Source organism: Rhodnius prolixus, unplaced genomic scaffold (genome assembly GCF_049639745.1).
Source record: "Rhodnius prolixus isolate KJV_2025 unplaced genomic scaffold, Rpr scaffold_9, whole genome shotgun sequence".
NCBI classification, from domain to species: Eukaryota; Metazoa; Arthropoda; class Insecta; order Hemiptera; family Reduviidae; genus Rhodnius; species Rhodnius prolixus.
Genome location: NW_027411604.1, coordinates 7,874,050 through 7,890,471, shown reverse-complemented (window position 1 = coordinate 7,890,471; position 16,422 = coordinate 7,874,050). Strand labels below are relative to the sequence as shown.

Below are 16,422 nucleotides of genomic sequence, written 5' to 3'. Positions count from 1 at the left end.
TGTTGTGAAAAACATCAATCAAGTGATAAGTATGAGTTTTAAAACATGAAAAGCATTTCATAGGTAATATTAAGGTCAATGCTAGATTGTACATGTTGGGTCGATCTATTTTGAAGAACAACAAGTAAAAACTAATGGAAAAAGTAGAAATAGTCTCCTAATTTCAATTGTTGGCAGCTGTTTCTGCATTTCATAGTTAATATTAAGGTCAATGCTAGATTGTACATGTTGGGTCGATCTATTTTGAAGAACAACAAGTAAAAACTAATGGAAAAAGTAATAATAGTCTCCTAATTTCAATTGTTGGCTGCTGTTTCTGCATTTCATAGTTAATATTAAGGTCAATGCTAGATTGTACATGTTGGGTCGATCTATTTTGAAGAACAACAAGTAAAAACTAATGGAAAAAGTAGAAATAGTCTCCTAATTTCAATTGTTAGCTGCTGTTTCTGCATTTCATAGTTAATATTAAGGTCAACGCTAGATTGTACATGTTGGGTCGATCTATTTTGAAGAACAACAAGTAAAAACTAATGGAAAAAGTAGTAATAGTCTCCTAATTTCAATATGGCAATACGTATGGCAATGCTGTGTTGTAAGGCTCACGTTCTCTAATATTTTTTTTCTGTTTTTCAAAATATTTCCACCCAACATGTTCAATCAAGCTTTGATCTTAATAATTACTATGAAATACCGAAATCGGAGCGTTCCAGTGTAAGTAGGAGAAATGGTAAAGATATTACTCATTTACGCATTTTTGAAATGATTTGAATAACATATTCATCCACGTTTTATTTAACAATAATCATTTCAGTGAGAGTTTTAAATTTCGCGCTTCCTGGCCGCTTAAAATACATTTCAACTTCTCAGTTCTAAAATATTACTCTCAGAGAATTAAAACAAAAAAAATCATTTAACTTATAGAGCTTTTAAACAAGTACTAGATTTCAATTATTTTAATTCATAATTTTTAGAAATGTTTGACAATTCGTATTTTGGATAACATCACGTAACCTCCCTTAGTCGGTCTGCTCAGTGCTCAGCTGCTTAGTAAGTTTGGTGTGGCCTGGGTGGAGGAGTAAATACGAATTTCTAACCCTATTCTGGTTATTCTACCTCTGAGTTGGTTGTGAGACCGAAACTGATAAGGGGTATAATAGAAATACGTCCTACTACGAACAAAATTACAAATATTATTACGAACTTCGGAGGTAACCTCATTTTCATAAGATTAGTAAATTCTTAAGCCTTTACGAAGACCTATAAAAAGTAACGTTCAAGAAGTGTTAGTTCTATAATATCGAAGTAAAGTAACGAAAACCACTAGACAAGATTCCAATACGGGAAAGATGAGTACGATAAGCCTTGCTAGCTTGTACAACGAGTTAGACCTATACGTTATATTACGAGTACATTAACAGTATACTAAGGGGTCATTAAATCAACAGATATAGATTTAATAAAAAGGAACCTTATTTTATTATATTAAGTAACGTATGTAAATATTTCATTAATTATAATTACAATTGTTGTGTATTTTGGGAGAATGATTTCATGTTTTTCTAATAGTTGTACTTCTTATAATATAGCCAGTGTAAGAGGAAATAACAAGATGACCATGTTTATATCATAAATTTTATGGCTTGAAAAAGGTGTGTAAAATAAGGTGTGTAAGGTGGAAAAAGAAATATTCTAATGGTATTATTCCATTAGAATATGTAGAAATCGTTAATTAATTTCACTCAAACACTCCTCCTTAGTATTTGATAGTTAATATTAAGACAGAGGTAAGAATTTTCATGTAGGTTCTACCTTTTTTTAAAATTGTGAAGTAAAAACCATTGGAAAAAGTAGAAATCATCTAATTTCACTCGTACACTTGTTTCGCATTTCATATTTACTATTAAGGCTGATGTTACAATATACATGTAGCTACGATTTTTTTAACAGTAAGTAGTAAAAATAATTGGAAAAATTTGAAGTTCATGCTTAATTTCGCCAGAATACTGGTGTTTCTGTATTTGATTGTTAATTAATAATAAGGTCAATGGTAGATACATATGTTGGGTCGATCTAACTGGATCTACTGTATAAAGTAAAATCCATTACAAAAAGTTGCATTTATTTCTTTATTTCACATGAATCCAGCTGTTCCGTGAGTTTCAGTTAATAATAAGCCAATGATAGATTGTGCATGTTGGTATGATCTATTTTGAAAAAGAATAAGTAAAAACTATTGGAAATAATCTCCTAATTTCTTCAAATGCTGCTGTTTTTGCATTTTTTAGTAATATTAAGGGCAATGCTAGATTGTACTTGTTGGGTCGATCTATTTTGAAATACTAGTAAAAACCATTAGAAAAAGTGGAAATGGTCTCCTAATTTCACTGAAATGCATCAATTTCGTGTTTGATAGTTAATATTAAAGCAGATGTATGAATGTAAATGGAGGTTCGATCTTTTTTTAAGAAGAATGCGTAAAAACTATTGGCCAATGTGGAGATCGTCTTTATATCTACTGAAGATGCACGATTTAGCATTAGCTTTCATATTACCTAAAAAATACAGAAACAACCGCATTCCCAGAGAAATTAGAAGAAAAGATGCAGTTTTCTTTATGGTTTTTGATTCTTGTTTCTCAAAATAGATCTACCAAAATGTACAATTAATGACAAAGCCAGAGGTGGAATTTACACCAATTGGAGCCAATAATTTAAAGATAAGATAGAAAGTTATTAGAAAGATGAGAATTCTCTTCCAGTTAGATTAGAGAGATTATCTTCTTCATACTTTTAATAACTAAGGCAAAGTTGGGTTATACACAGCTAGACCTAGATTTGGAATTACCGTTGCAAAGTTTATATAAAGTAATAGAAAATAATTCTCCTCCAGTTGTTCTCAACTAAAGAATGAGATTTTTGCTTTAGTGCATCAATTATAACTATGCCAATGGTGGAATGAATACATACACTGCGGATAGTCTGAATTAATAAAAAAAATCAGCCGTGAACTGTGCTTTATTCTTCTTTCTTTATTTTTCCATTCATTTTGCATTAGCAACATCAAAATTCTAGGCTACACTTGTGTACCTTCCACCTCTGGATTATTAATTAAATATTCAATGAAGAAATCTTAAACTTTCAGTTGAAACTAGGCGAGTATTTTCCATTAATTCTCAAGTCGTAAGTTCTAAGTAAAGGATACTTATGTGTACATTCCACCTCTCAACTTACTTTACTTATTTAAGCATTTATGCATAACATATTAATCCATATTTTTTTTAACAATCATTTCGGTGAGAATGCAACCATGTCCGTATTTTAAATTTGAATTCTCGCGCCTCTTTCGTATAAAATACATTTCCAACTTTGAAGTTATAAAAACATGCACAGAATTAAAATAAAAAATTGAACAGACGTTTTAAACAAATACTATGTAGGTTTCAATAATTTTATTTCATAATTTTTACAAATGTTTGACTATTCATTAATATATTGGATAACACCGTGTAACCTCCCTTAGTCTGCTCAGTCAGTAACTGTAGTGCAGCACGTGAAGAAGGAAGAAGTTGGGGGTTTACGTTAATCTGGTAATCCTACCTCTCAAATAGATGAAAGTCCGAAAACTTAAGCCTGTACGAAGACCTATAAAAAGTAAAAAATGGAATTGTAAGAAATAATACTTAGTAGGACATAGAATAAAATAAGACGAACATTCAATATAATAATTATGAAGTCTTACTATAAACGTACACCCTTGATTAAGTTTTAATCGATTACTGCATAACTTTGATTACTAAATTCAAATTTATACTGCATAAACTTGGACTTAATAAAGTTCATTGCAAAGTAATTTAATTAAACTAAGTCATATTTAATTTAATTAAGAGTTGTAGATTTGGATGGGTTCGTAGATAGGTCTGATATTAAGTTACTAGTTCCATATTTCGCTGCTAATAGTTTTTGTCTATTTTATAACAGGAATAAATAGGGTGGTAGTGCCAACAAGCAGGAGTAGAATGAGAAGTACTTGCTGGAGGAAGTATTATGTGATCAAGACCCATCCCTTTTCATCGGCTTTATAAGGTATTTTGTCACTTTGCCCTTTAATTTTTCACTTTTACTTTAATATCCACCAAACACTCATTACAATTCATTTACTTTTTCTTAAGTTATTCAGTTTTAAACAGAAATATTTGTTTTCGATAATCGATAATTGACGAATCGTCAAGTATTGTAACATTTCTCTTGAATAATTGATCAAAAAAGTAATAAATAAGACTGCTATAGCACCTGGTATGAAAGAATCTGTACTTTGATAGAAATCGTGAAGTACTCTTTCCAGTTGTCAACGAATTCAGCGTCCGCCATCAAAAATCTTTAGGAATATAGTATATACTCTTCGGTTCGCATTTATCTTACCATTCATAATACCTTCAAAATCTTTTATCCTCCATCTGGCGAAATCCTGTTTTCCCGATTTTATTTTATTGTTTTGATGAAGCTCTACACGTCTTTCAAGAAAATCATTTTATTATATTTAACATGTATAATATTAAAGAGTTACTTCATACTATAAAGAAAAGTATAAAATACTTATTTATGTCAAGAGAAATTCGTGAATGCTCCCACTAGAATTCGTTAGTGTAAACTTATTAGTGTATCGACTGAACTATTTCTATTTCTGGTTATTTTATTGTAATATGCTCTTTTTTATTATTTCAAGAGAGTTTCAATACGTTTACTCTAAAAATAATTTTACTGATAAGATTTCTTTATAAGATTTTGGAGATTTATAATAAATTTTCTATTTAGTTTAGTGTATCAAGAACTTCCTAATGTTTATTTGCTGAATTCTATTCTGAATAAGTAGTTGTTATCTCAATAATTTCCAGGAAATTTAACACATATTTCTTTTCCTGGTGGAAATCTGTCATAAAACCTAATCCAACGAGCCAACATTCTGTGGCAGCACAATATTTGTGTGCAATAAGTGGCCAGTCGCAAATAAGCATCAGGAGTGTTTAGAGGTAAGTCAATGCGTAGTGTTTTTATAGCTCATAACAGGAATATTTGTTTTATTCCTGACCGGTTACAGGACCAGTCAGTAAGATTTTATCCTTTGATAGGAACACTAAATTTGGAACTTTAAAATTCTCAACATCTAATTGATGAATAAATTTTTAATATTTTTAGCTGTGAAAAAGGTAATCGCGATTCACGACTAAATTAGTCACAAACAGATAAACGTCTAATGAAAAGATAATGGGTTTTAAAAAAAATCAATCTTTAGTTTAATTACAGTCCTCTTTATTTAATCTTTATAATATACATAAATCGTTTAAGATGTTTTTCTTAATGCTAGATGAAACTTCTTACAGCATATTAATTATTTCAATTACAATAAATAATGTTGATTTTCAGAATTAATACTGGTGATACCAAGAGTACTGCCTACAAAACTATCCATCAATGGAAGGCCAAGCGAAAAAGACGTAAAAGATCAATCCAATGTGATGTATCGACAAACGTTGGTTAGGAATCTACAAAAAAAGGTTAGTAGTTATTATTCGTGATATGCATGTTTTTATCAAAATTAAAAATTGCATGCAAAAAAAAAGAATAATTTTATTGCTGAATAAAAAGTAAAAAAAAAAATTTTTATTTATTTTTCCATTCAATATGTTAATTAATATTAATATGAAAAAGTAAAAATAAAGCGAAAAAATTGGTGAGCAATAAATTAATATAGGCTTTCAGTCTATGGCTGTCTCCTGCAATCTAAGATCTTCATTGTAAGTTTCTCTCTCTCAAAATTAAGCCCTATATTTGCAAGTGAGTGTACATTTCATTATATTGTAAGATTAAATACTTACTATTATCTTATTAATTTTTAATATAAAATAATGTACTAATAAGTGTAATTGACTTAACCCAAAGAATCATGATGTTGGGTAATAATGGTAAGGGTGATACAAAGAGTACTGCCTGCAAATTATCCATCAATGGAGGGCCAAGCGAAAAAGTCGTAAAGCATGAATCCAATGTGAATGTGTCCACAAACATTGGTTAGGAATCTATAAAAAAAGGTAAGTATTATTATACGTAATATGCATGATTTGAACACAATTAAAAATTGCATGTTTAAAAAAAAATATGTTTGTTTCTGAATAAAAAAGTCTTAAAAAATTATTTTATTTATTTTTGTATTTATTCTGGTAAATAATATAAAAAAAAGTAAAAATAAAACTGAAAACATTAATATTTTATTAATCCAGTTCAAAATGATGAAAAAATAGATAAAAATAAAAAAGATAACCTATAAGGAAGGTTACAGAGTCTAGGGAGTGGTAGAAGTAAAAAAAGAAACCTAGATGGAAGGTTAAACAATGGCCGACAGTGTCGTGAGAGTGTGGAAGAGCAACAGACCAGCTGGAGCTATCTAGGAGGCTACCGATCAGGTGAGTTTATTGGCCGCCATCTTGCTCTGGGAGGATATATAACTAAGTTCGTTGGAAGGGCGGGGCAGGGTGGGGAGAACCGTCGAAGCGACAACATCTCCCGACAACCATGATTCATTTGAGAGAGAGAGATGATGGATGTTAGACTAGACTAGATAACAGATATGTTTGGAGCGACGAGCGATATACCCCCCTGCATCACTCAAGTCGTACTGACGAGAATGTGTGCTGCTGCTGTATATATAGGGAAGGTTACACCACTGCTACCTGGTGGCAACTTGTGGAACTATTTTCTCACCTGTCTGATAAGTGGCGCCCTCTGACGGATTTTTTTGGAACTAATTTTTTTTATTAGTATTTTTGTTTCTCTGTTACTTTTAAACGTTTTTGAACACTTTTTTTTGTATTTTACTAATTTATTAAGTATTTTTCATATCATAGGATGTAAAATAATACTAAGACTATGTAAAAAAAAATAGGCATGCAATAAATATCTTTTTTAAAAACCTAATCGTTTTTCTTTGTTCTCCTGCCCTACAATGCTTTTTTTTTTACAAGTCAATAAATCATATAATACAAAAGATAGTGGCATAAACATGCAAATTACATGCATCTAAATGACACATTTTTTTTAGTAATTGATTCATAACAAGTTGTTTGTACTTACTCATTTGATTGATGTTTGAACCTTTGTCGTGAACACTTCGCTCTACCCTATCCCCCACTAGTCTATATATAGAGGAAGGTTATAGAATTGCTAATTGAAGAGTAGAAGAGTAGACCTAATTAAATTAAACTACTTCTTACATTTTTTTTATCGTCTTTTTTGCATTCTAGTCTTTTGTATTATATTTTTAAATATGTAAAGAAATAAATAAAATCAGTTATTTAAATTAGAGGTTTTTCTTTATTCTGGCAACATCGTCTTTTTCGTATTGATGAAAATTTCAGCAAGCAATGAACAAGCAATACTGCATTTTAAAGTTGAACTAAACCTTGTTTGAAGCAAACTAACATTAACTTGAAAGTTTAACTTAGGTTTTATAGAACTGCAATTTTTTTGTAGGCGAAAATAATTAAAATTTCATGATTACTTTTTTCATGAAATCAAAAGTATTAATTTGTCTGGAATTTTTTTTTCCTGTTAACATGCTTTAGAAGTAATATATAATAGTTAAGACTACCTGAAGTAGAATTCCACAAATTATCAGGGTAGGTTCCAAGATTGCCTAATTTGTTTCATGAACGAAATGTAGAAATTAGATGTGAATCACCTCAACTTATATGGGAGTGCTGCTGGATGTAATGAAGGACCATGATCAAGAATAGCCAGCGAAGGGCAGAAAGGGTCTTGAGCGAAGGCACTGGATGAAGAGAAAAACATACTAAATTTTAAAACACATAACTTTTTTAATGCAATTTTGATATTGATACATAAGATGAAGTTGAGGCATAGCCTCTAAAACAGTCCACTATATGGGACCCAAGAGTTCAAAATAAACAATTAACATTGCAACAGAATAACCAATTTTGAAGATATATATATATATATCACATAGAAGTTGGAATGTTGAAAAGGAGATTTGATCTAAGTAAGCTTCATAATCAAACTTATAATTAATGTTACGTTACGGGTTGGTATTACATAATGTAAAGCCAGGACAAAAGTAGTTTGGCACTTCCCTAAAGCATATATAAAAAAAACCGAACATATTAACACATTTATATATAATTTTAATAGCATAATCTGATAATTTATCAAATACCTATGGGGAAAAAAATGTTTTAAACATCTTAATTTTTTGGTGAAATAATAAATAATTAAACTTAAAGACTCCAGAGGAAGGGGAGCAATATGAAGAGTAAAAAGTAGGAGCTAAAAGGGACTTATCATTTATACTTTTATATTGCATAGAAATAATGAGTAGAGAAAACCAGTGAACTTGGAGATGTTACAGCCATGCACATGCAAATTCATGTAAGATTAAGAACTTACTTGTTTTTCAACCAATTTTGCACTTAAAGTTTCCTTATTTTTGTAGAACATTAGCTTCATTATTCTCTCTCAGGTAGTCTCTTTGGATGTTAAGAATAATTGCGTACTGTTTGACTCTACATCTCCCTTACCATTACCCAACATCATGATTCTGTGGGAGAGAGGTGATGAATGTTAATTAATTATTTTAAGTTTCTCTGATAGGTTTTAAATGTTTTTTAGCAACTCCTTTTATATTTTACTGATTTATATGTATATTTTTCGTATAGTAGAATGTAAAATATGAAGTCTATGTAAAAACAAAATAGGTATGCAAATAAATATTTTTTTTTCAAATTAAAGATTTTTATTTATTCTCCTACTAAATAATACTTTTTATTTTCACTTTTAGTCAATAAATAATTTAATAAATACGATAACGACGCAAACATGCAATTTATATATACCTAAATAATACATTTTTTTAGCAATTGATTCAAAAAAGTTGTTTGTACGTACTTTTATTTGATCGATGTTTTCTCAATGACTTTTTGATTTCCACTTTAGTTAATGGACAGTTTTGCAGTTATTGGCTGTTTTCAATCTGAAAATCATTATTCAATGAAATAATCAGTTTATAGAGTTAATCTTTAATTAAAAAGCATTTTATTCGATCATACTGCAAATTGAAACGTTACCATTTGTTTGTATTTATACAAAAATAAATTTGTATCTTACAGGAATTTAAAAAATAAATAAAATATGAATGCTTAAATTTTAGTTTAATTCTTTTAAACAGATCAATCTTTTAGTACGTATTCGTAGCATTGTAAAACATTAAATTATTTTAACACGAATTACTCCTTCGTTGCAATTTAACGTTGTACCAAACTTTTTTCAGTCAAGATACACTCTGCCATAAATTTAAATTATTAGTTTATTAAGTTTGTCAACCAAAATAAAAGATTGTTATAGTTCAACTTTGTTCAAAATGATTACATTTAATTCATAAAATTAAATTAAATTTAATTTAAATATTCATTAAATAAATGTGACTGTAATTTAACTATAAAACAATTATAAGCACATAACAATAATTTTGCAAAGAAAGAATTTCACCAGATGGAGGATAAAAGATTTTGAGGTCATTATGAGTGACAAGATCAATGCGAACTGAAGAGCACATATTAATTTATAAGATTTTTGATGGGGGAGACTGAATTCGTTGACAATTGTAAAAGTAGTAGTACCCCACGATTTCTGTCAAAGTACAGATTGCTCTATACCAACTGTTATAGCAGTCTCTTATTTATTAAACTAGAATTTTTTTTTATCAATTTTTCAAGAGAAATGCTCTAGATCATAATAATATAATGAAAGTACGTTGTTAAGAGGAAATCGCAAATGCTGTTTAAGAGAAAATACAAAAAATCAGATTCAGTAAAATGGTAGATTGACAGATTTTCGCCCAAAGGAGCCATTAAACTAAATATCAAAATTTGAATTTTCTATGACTTTTCTTTACTGATTTTCATCACACACAAAACTTGACGATTCGAAAAAAATAAATGAATAAATCGAAATATTTCCGTTGAAAACTGAATAACATTCTACTTGATCGTAACACCTTGTAATTATTATGGGAAAGAAAAAGTAATTGAATTGTAACGATTGCTTGGTGGATATTAAAGTAAAAGTGAAAAATTAAAGGGTCAGATGACAAAGATAAGCTACATACCTTATGAAGCCGACACTAAGAGAAAGGTCTTGTTCACACAGCACTTGCTCCAACAAGTACTTCACATTCTACTCCTGCTAGTAGGCACTACTACCCCCTTCATTCTTGTTATGAAATCGTCAATAGTAACTTCATATCAGTGCTACCTACGAAGCCACTTAATTTTTCATCTCAATTGCCGAAATCACCATCATGTATAAATATCAAAGTTTCGGTATATTTCACACCTTTTTCAAGCTCTAAAATTTATGATACATACATGTTATTTTTTCATTTAAACTATTTCATTTAATTCATAAAAGCTAAAGAAACACATGTAATATCCATAACTATTGATTAATTATCATTCATAAAAATAAATAAATGTAACTGTAATTAAACGAAAACAATGATATGCACGTAACAATAATTTTGCAAAGAAACAATTATTGGAGGATAAAAGATTTTGAGGTCATTATGAATGGAAGGTAGATCAATGCGAACTGGAGAGCATTAACTATTTTCCTAAAGATTTTTGATTAGGGAGACTTAATTCGATGACAATTGGAAAGGTAGTACTCCACGATTTCTGTCATAAGTACAGATTGCTCCATACCAGCAGCTATAGCAGTCTATTATTTATTACAGAGAGTTTTTAGTTTTTATCAATTTTTCAAGAGAAATGTTTCAATACACGCTCAAGATCAGAATAATATATTGAAAGTACGTTGTTTACAGAAAATTGTAAATGCCGCTTAAGAGAAAATACGAAAAATCAGATTCAGTAAATTTGTAGTTAGATTGATAGATTCAATTGACCAAAAGCAGCCATTAAACTAAATATCATTTGAATTTTCTATGAATTCCCAATATTGATTTCCATCACAAACCCAACATGACGATTCATAAAAACATTTATCGAAAACAAATTAATATTTCCGTTGAAAACTGCACAACTAAAATCTACTTGATCGTAACACTTTCTTATTAATATGGATAAGAAAAAGTAATTGAATTGTAACGAGTGCTTGGTTACGTTTTCATCTCAAGTTCCGAAATCACCATCATGTATAAATACCAAGGTTACGACATATTTCACACCTTTTTCAAGTCCTAAAATTTATGATATAAACCTTGTCATCTTGTTATTTCCTCTTACACTGGCTATATTATAAGAAGTACAACTATTAGAAAAACATGAAATCATTCTCCCAAAAAACATAAACAATTGTAATTATAATTAATGAAATATTTACATACGTTACTTAATATCATTAAATAAGGTTCCTTTTTATTAAATCTTTATCTGTTGATTTATGACCCCTTATTTATACTGTTAATGCACTCGTAATATAACGTATAGGTATAACTCGTTGTACAAGCAAGTAAAGCTTATACTCATCTTCCTCGTCTTGGAATCTTGTCTAGTGGTTTTCGTTACTTTACTTCGATATTATAGAACTAACACTTCTTGAACGTTACTTTTTATAGGTCTTCGTAAAGGCTTAAGAATTTACTAATCTTATGAAAATGAGGTTACGTCCGCAGTTCGTAATAATATTTGTAATTTTGTTCGTAGTAGGACGTATTTCTATTATACCCCTTATCGGTTTCGGTCTCACAACCAACTCAGAGGTAGAAAAACCAGAATAGGGTAAGAATTTCGTATTTACTCCTCGACCCAGGCCACACCACACTTACTGAGCAGCTGAGCACTGAGCAGATCGACTAAGGGAGGTTACGTGATGTTATCCAAAATACGAATTGTCAAACATTTGTAAAAATTATGAATTATAATAATTGAAATCTAGTACTTGCTTAAAAGCTCTATAAGTTAAATGATTTATTTTAAAAATCTCTGAGAGTAATATTTTAGAACTGAGAAGTTGAAATGTATTTTAAGCGGCAAGAAGGCGCGAAATTTAAAACTCTCACTGAAATAATTATTGTTAAATAAAATATGGATGAATATGTTATTCAAATCATTTCAAAAATACGTAAATGAGTAATATCTTTACCTTTTCTCCTACTTACACTGGAACGCTCCGGTTTCAGTATTTCATAGTAATTATTAAGATCAAAGCTAGATTGAACATGTTGGGTGGAAATATTTTGAAAAACAAGAAAAAAAATATTAGAGAACGTGAGCCTTACAACACAGCATTGCCATACGTATTACATTTCAAATGCAGAAAAGCCGCCTTCCAGTGAATTTAGGAGACTATTATTACTTTTTCCATTAGTTTTTACTTGTTCTTCAAAATAGATCGACCCAACATGTACAATCTAGCATTGACCTTAATATTAACTATGAAATGCAGAAACAGCAGCCAACAATTGAAATTTGGAGACCATTTCTACTTTTTCCATTAGTTTTTACTTATTCTTTTTCAAAATAGATCGACCCAACATGTACAATCTAGCATTGACCTTAATATTAACTATGAAATGCAGAAACAGCAGCCAACAATTGAAATTAGGAGACTATTTCTACTTTTTCCATTAGTTTTTACTTCTTGTTCTTCAAAATAGATCGACCCAACATGTACAATCTAGCATTGACCTTAATATTAACTATGAAATGCAGAAACAGCAGCCAACAATTGAAATTTGGAGACCATTTCTACTTTTTCCATTTGTTTTTACTTGTTGTTCTTCAAAATAGATCGACCCAACATGTACAATCTAGCATTGACCTTAATATTAACTATGAAATGCAGAAACAGCAGCCAACAATTGAAATTTGGAGACTATTTCTACTTTTTCCATTAGTTTTTACTTGTTGTTCTTCAAAATAGATCGACCCAACATGTATAATCTAGCATTGACCTTAATATTAACTATGAAATGCAGAAACAGCAGCCAACAATTGAAATTTGGAGACTATTTCTACTTTTTCCATTAGTTTTTACTTGTTGTTCTTCAAAATAGATCGACCCAACATGTACAATCTAGCATTGACCTTAATATTAACTATGAAATGCAGAAACAGCTGCCAACAATTGAAATTACGAGACTATTTCTACTTTTTCCATTAGTTTTTACTTCTTGTTCTTCAAAATAGATCGACCCAACATGTACAATCTAGCATTGACCTTAATATTAACTATGAAATGCAGAAACAGCAGCCAACAATTGAAATTTGGAGACCATTTCTACTTTTTCCATTAGTTTTTACTTATTCTTTTTCAAAATAGATCGACCCAACATGTACAATCTAGCATTGACCTTAATATTAACTATGAAATGCTGAAACAGCAGCCAACAATTGAAATTAGGAGACTATTTCTACTTTTTCCATTAGTTTTTACTTCTTGTTCTTCAAAATAGATCGACCCAACATGTACAATCTAGCATTGACCTTAATATTAACTATGAAATGCAGAAACAGCAGCCAACAATTGAAATTTGGAGACCATTTCTACTTTTTCCATTAGTTTTTACTTATTCTTTTTCAAAATAGATCGACCCAACATGTACAATCTAGCATTGACCTTAATATTAACTATGAAATGCAGAAACAGCAGCCAACAATTGAAATTAGGAGACTATTTCTACTTTTTCCATTAGTTTATACTTCTTGTTCTTCAAAATAGATCGACCCAACATGTACAATCTAGCATTGACCTTAATATTAACTATGAAATGCAGAAACAGCAGCCAACAATTGAAATTTGGAGACCATTTCTACTTTTTCCATTAGTTTTTACTTATTCTTTTTCAAAATAGATCGACCCAACATGTACAATCTAGCATTGACCTTAATATTAACTATGAAATGCAGAAACAGCAGCCAACAATTGAAATTAGGAGACTATTTCTACTTTTTCCATTAGTTTTTACTTCTTGTTCTTCAAAATAGATCGACCCAACATGTACAATCTAGCATTGACCTTAATATTAACTATGAAATGCAGAAACAGCAGCCAACAATTGAAATTTGGAGACCATTTCTACTTTTTCCATTAGTTTTTACTTGTTGTTCTTCAAAATAGATCGACCCAACATGTACAATCTAGCATTGACCTTAATATTAACTATGAAATGCAGAAACAGCAGCCAACAATTGAAATTTGGAGACCATTTCTACTTTTTCCATTAGTTTTTACTTGTTGTTCTTCAAAATAGATCGACCCAACACGTATAATCTAGCATTGACCTTAATATTAACTATGAAATGCAGAAACAGCAGCCAACAATTGAAATTTGGAGACTATTTCTACTTTTTCCATTAGTTTTTACTTGTTGTTCTTCAAAATAGATCGACCCAACATGTACAATCTAGGATTGACCTTAATATTAACTATGAAATGCAGAAACAGCAGCCAACAATTGAAATTTGGAGACCATTTCTACTTTTTCCATTAGTTTTTACTTGTTGTTCTTCAAAATAGATCGACCCAACATGTATAATCTAGCATTGACCTTAATATTAACTATGAAATGCAGAAACAGCAGCCAACAATTGAAATTTGGAGACTATTTCTACTTTTTCCATTAGTTTTTACTTGTTGTTCTTCAAAATATATCGACCCAACATGTACAATCTAGCATTGACCCTAATATTAACTATGAAATGCAGAAACAGCAGCCAACAATTGAAATTTGGAGACCATTTCTACTTTTTCCATTAGTTTTTACTTGTTGTTCTTCAAAATAGATCGACCCAACATGTACAATTTAGCATTGACCTTAATATTAACTATGAAATGCAGAAACAGCAGCCAACAATTGAAATTTGGAGACCATTTCTACTTTTTCCATTAGTTTTTACTTGTTGTTCTTCAAAATAGATCGACCCAACATGTATAATCTAGCATTGACCTTAATATTAACTATGAAATGCAGAAACAGCTGCCAACAATTGAAATTAGGAGACTATTTCTACTTTTTCCATTAGTTTTTACTTCTTGTTCTTCAAAATAGATCGACCCAACATGTACAATCTAGCATTGACCTTAATATTAACTATGAAATGCAGAAACAGCAGCCAACAATTGAAATTTGGAGACCATTTCTACTTTTTCCATTAGTTTTTACTTATTCTTTTTCAAAATAGATCGACCCAACATGTACAATCTAGCATTGACCTTAATATTAACTATGAAATGCAGAAACAGCAGCCAACAATTGAAATTAGGAGACTATTTCTACTTTTTCCATTAGTTTTTACTTCTTGTTCTTCAAAATAGATCGACCCAACATGTACAATCTAGCATTGACCTTAATATTAACTATGAAATGCAGAAACAGCAGCCAACAATTGAAATTTGGAGACCATTTCTACTTTTTCCATTAGTTTTTACTTATTCTTTTTCAAAATAGATCGACCCAACATGTACAATCTAGCATTGACCTTAATATTAACTATGAAATGCAGAAACAGCAGCCAACAATTGAAATTAGGAGACTATTTCTACTTTTTCCATTAGTTTTTACTTCTTGTTCTTCAAAATAGATCGACCCAACATGTACAATCTAGCATTGACCTTAATATTAACTATGAAATGCAGAAACAGCAGCCAACAATTGAAATTTGGAGACCATTTCTACTTTTTCTATTAGTTTTTACTTGTTGTTCTTCAAAATAGATCGACCCAACATGTACAATCTAGCATTGACCTTAATATTAACTATGAAATGCAGAAACAGCAGCCAACAATTGAAATTTGGAGACCATTTCTACTTTTTCCATTAGTTTTTACTTGTTGTTCTTCAAAATAGATCGACCCAACATGTATAATCTAGCATTGACCTTAATATTAACTATGAAATGCAGAAACAGCAGCCAACAATTGAAATTTGGAGACTATTTCTACTTTTTCCATTAGTTTTTACTTGTTGTTCTTCAAAATAGATCGACCCAACATGTACAATCTAACATTGACCTTAATATTAACTATGAAATGCAGAAACAGCAGCCAACAATTGAAATTTGGAGACCATTTCTACTTTTTCCATTAGTTTTTACTTGTTGTTCTTCAAAATAGATCGACCCAACATGTACAATCTAGCATTGACCTTAATATTAACTATGAAATGCAGAAACAGCAGCCAACAATTGAAATTAGGAGACTATTTCTACTTTTTCCATTAGTTTTTACTTGTTGTTCTTCAAAATAGATCGACCCAACATGTACAATCTAGCGTTGACCTTAATATTAACTATGAAATGCAGAAACAGCAGCTAACAATTGAAATTAGGAGACTATTTCTACTTTTTCCATTAGTTTTTACTTGTTGTTCTTCAAAATAGATCGACCCAACATG

The 16,422-nt window shown here is 30.1% G+C and overlaps 2 long non-coding RNA genes across 5 annotated transcripts; one reads left to right on the top strand and one right to left on the bottom strand.

The window, feature by feature from the left end:
* Positions 1 to 3,519: 3,519 nt before the first annotated feature.
* On the top strand, positions 3,520 to 5,933 carry LOC141454132 (uncharacterized). Of its 2 annotated transcripts, none has more exons than XR_012458458.1 (4): positions 3,520 to 3,668; positions 3,981 to 4,085; positions 4,895 to 5,029; positions 5,424 to 5,933. It is a non-coding gene; the product is annotated as an uncharacterized lncRNA (long non-coding RNA). The 2 variants fall into 2 exon arrangements; XR_012458459.1 differs by having other exon boundaries at positions 3,534 to 3,653.
* LOC141454131 (uncharacterized) lies at positions 5,288 to 11,894 on the bottom strand. 3 transcript variants are annotated; one of them, XR_012458455.1, is made up of 6 exons: positions 11,413 to 11,894; positions 10,174 to 10,412; positions 8,955 to 9,039; positions 8,457 to 8,607; positions 5,934 to 7,824; positions 5,288 to 5,542 (listed from the first exon to the last, which is right to left on the bottom strand). It is a non-coding gene; the product is annotated as an uncharacterized lncRNA (long non-coding RNA). The 3 variants fall into 3 exon arrangements; XR_012458457.1 differs by having other exon boundaries at positions 5,288 to 6,076; positions 7,128 to 7,824; positions 11,413 to 11,893; XR_012458456.1 differs by having other exon boundaries at positions 5,288 to 6,076; positions 7,645 to 7,824; positions 11,413 to 11,890.
* Between the last annotated feature and the right edge of the window lie 4,528 nt (positions 11,895 to 16,422).